We start from the raw sequence: 3,395 nt of genomic DNA, 5'->3' as shown, positions 1-3,395 counted from the left end.
CATCGATGTTTCTCTCTATCCCTCTCCCTTCCTCTCTGTAAAAAATCAATAAAAATATATTTTAAAAAAACAAACCAAGAGGAAGGTAGAGAGAGAGAGAGAGAGAGAGAGAGAGAGAGAGAGAGAGGAACATTAATGATGACAGAGAATCATTGATCAGCTAACTCTTGTACGACCCACACTGGGGATTGAGCCCACAACCCAGGTGTGTGCCCTGACTGGGAATCGAACCATGACTTTCTGGTTCATAAATCACTGAGCCAGACTGGCCGAGCTGGAGACACATTTTAAATCAGATTCCTGTTTTGTCCTTGGAGAATTCGTGAAGTAATCCTGGCCCTCATCCTCCTGTAGTAAAGAGGTTGATGCCCCAAAATACCTGGTCAACAAGACCTTGATGGACTTCGCAGCCCTTCTCCGTGTAGTGTAGCTTAGTGCCTGGGTGCTGTCGTGACTGCGTGGTGATGAACTTTTAAAAGACTTCAGTACTAAAGGTTCTGAACCCCATTCCAGGCTGTGTGGAGGAGGTTTTCCTACACCAACAAGCCATGCCCTGACACTAGCTACCCAGGGATGATGTCAGATTCCACGAGTTGAGGGCTTATTCTGACAAGACTGCCCCCCAACTTCAGATGACAATCCAGGCCCAGGTTGTCACTGATGCTTCTGACCGATCAGCTACAGATTGGAGTTTTCCATGACCTACGCCCTGGGTTCAGTTAATTTGCTGGAGCAGCTCACAGAACTCAGGAAAACCATTTGCTCACTAGATGACCAGTTTATTATAAAAGGAAATCACTCAGGAATAGCCAGTGGAAGAGGTGCGTAGGGCAAGGCATGGGGAAAGGGGCACAGAGCTTCTATGCTCTCTCTGAACTCTCTTCTCCAGGACTTCCAAGTGTTCACCAACCCGTGAGCTCTCTGAACTTGCGTTTTTTATGGAGACTTCATGACATAGTTTTCACGTAAGAAACATCCAAACTTATAAGAATTTTTATGAGTTTATTTAAGCCAAACTGACAATTTCTGGGAAGCAACATATCAACGGTTGAGAAAATGCTCCGAGAATGACAATTTTGTACCTTATTTTATACAGTACAATCAAAGGAGGAGGCATAAGGAGGGTTATATGAAATTTGCTGATGATAGATTAGGGAGGCGAGAGAAAGCAAAGCCGGGAAAATGGATACAAACTAAAATGAAGAGACAAAGAAAGCAAAGATGGGGAGAGGTGGGGGTGGGGGAATCTCTGACATTGGATACAAACTAAAATGAAGAGACAAATACTTCTTTTACATTAGAGGGTACAGGATAGTTAATAAGTAACTTTTACAGCACATAGAGATTGTATGCGGGAGAACAAGGTAACAATGAGGGGTTCTGTGGTCTGTGTTCTGGTGGGAGATTGTACCCTGAGGGGTCTGGGAAAAGGGGATTAGTCTGACATTCCAAAGGTATGTTATCATAGATGCAAAAAAGGCATAGGTTCAGGTAAGGCCAAGATTGACCTTTGTCAAGAAAGATACTGGCCTAGGACATGACTGCCCTCCATGAGTCACGTTTAGCTAGCAGGTTTATTTATTTATTTATTATTATTATTATAATTATTATTATAGCAAAGGTGGAAATTTATTGAAGAACAAGTACAGACTCGCACGCGGGGAGGGGGAAGAGTCCCCTAGCTGGCAAGTTTTAATTGCAGACCATCCTATGTGGTTCCTGTAAGTCTCTGAGTTTGAAAGGCCCACCATGCAGGCCTCCCCTGAGCTTGTCAGGTTTAGTATGTGACCCCTTTTCGTCAGTGAGGAATAGAAAGAAATAAAATGAAGTCGCTATAGTTAAGTTGCTATATTACTAAAATCAAGTAGGTTGAAGCATGAGGAAATGATTCTATCCTTGTTTTAACTAGCCTGGGAACTTAAAGTTTTGAAATTCCAGTTCTTCATCAATGCCTGGATACACACCCAACCTCCAAATAAGTTTCTGATTGCCCGGAAAAAACTAAGGATAGAATATTCCTGTATCCAGGCCACCTGGCATCCATTAGCCAGACCACTGCGCCATCTCAAGGATTACCATCTTGGACCAATGCAGAGGCTCAGAATATCAGACTGATTCTTCTCAAGAATGTACTTAAAAAAAAAAAAACTGCAATCTTTTAAAAAATATATATTTTTATTGATTTCAGAGAGGAAGGGAGAGCTAGAGAGAGAAACATCAATGATGAGAGAGAATCGTGGATTGGCTGCCTCCTGCATGCCCCCTACTGGGGATCAAGCCCGCAACCCAGGCAAATGCTTGATGGGAAATGGCACCATGACCTCCTGGTTCATGGGTTCACACTCAACCACTGAGCCACCCAGAGAGGCCGAGTGGGCTGTTTTTGGGCAAGGTCACCTTCCTCTGGGGGCCCGGCATTGGCCTATCAGGCAAATTACCTCACTAGTGCTGACCAGGAAATTCCAGACTGACTGGTTAAGATTACATTCCTGGGAGAGGCTGAAACTGCAATTAGGTTAGTTATTGCTGAAACGGCAATTGGTTTGTTAATGTGCCTTTAGCACAAGGGACTCCATTTGGGGCCAGTTCTCTCTCTCTCTCTCTCTCTCTCTCTCTCCAAGTTATTAAAGTAGTTGGTTGGAAAGGCTAAACAGGCCCAAGTCTCTTGCAAGCCTTGCAGCCCAGTCTCTCAGAGTCTTGCTGAAGGTTTGGAGTCTGGTGGTTGTCTGATGTTCCACTTCAGGGCACTTGGTGGGAGCCTCATGTATCAGTCTCCAGCTGAGCCCCTCGCAGAACTGTTTGGTACTGCCTGCCCCCAAACTACAAGAACAGGTTGTAGTTTATTTGAGCTGATGATAGAGATTTTGCATCCCCTTCCTAATAAATATTTCGTGTTTGGCAGCATTTAGAAGAATGTTTGCTTTCATTATAACCTACCACCAGTTAGTACGATTGCGGGAAAGGGGACACAAACGAGCTGATGATCGCTGAACAGCCACCCCGGCTTAGATCAGCTGGCTTCGTCCTGTGTGCTCCTCTCTCCCCGTCCATCCATGCATCCATCCATCCATCCATCCATCCATCCAGGAATCACGGAGCCCTCCCTGTGCCTGCGTGGGGGTTTGCGCCCGGCTGCCTATCACCGCAGGGAGATAGGAGAGAGGCTGGAACTGCAGGGCCTGGAGCCCGAGGAGCTCCTGCGTCCTGGGGAGGGAGAGCCGGGGGACACGGGGGGCGACCAGAGCGTGGACAGGAGCTTGGAGTTGGGATCGGGACCAGCGGGAGGAGGGAGCGGTCCTCCGCCTGGCGGATCGGCGCTTCAGAAAAGCCGAAACCGAGGTGGGATGGCGGGAAACGCCCCAAAACTGCTCGCGGGGGCCGGCCGGCTGCCCCAG

General features: G+C 46.9%; 1 protein-coding gene across 1 annotated transcript in view; it reads left to right on the top strand.

The window, feature by feature from the left end:
* The first annotated feature begins 3,318 nt into the window (after positions 1-3,318).
* Positions 3,319-3,395, top strand: part of ZBTB39 (zinc finger and BTB domain containing 39) — a 5,686-nt gene continuing 5,609 nt past the window's right edge. The window contains exon 1 of the mRNA XM_005879004.2: positions 3,319-3,339. The gene's annotated coding sequence lies outside the window, so the exon portion shown is untranslated. The remainder of the gene's footprint in view (positions 3,340-3,395) is intronic.

Source organism: Myotis brandtii, unplaced genomic scaffold, assembly GCF_000412655.1.
Source record: "Myotis brandtii unplaced genomic scaffold, ASM41265v1 scaffold581, whole genome shotgun sequence".
Classification (NCBI taxonomy): Eukaryota; Metazoa; Chordata; class Mammalia; order Chiroptera; family Vespertilionidae; genus Myotis; species Myotis brandtii.
This window is presented reverse-complemented; position numbering and strand designations above follow the sequence as displayed.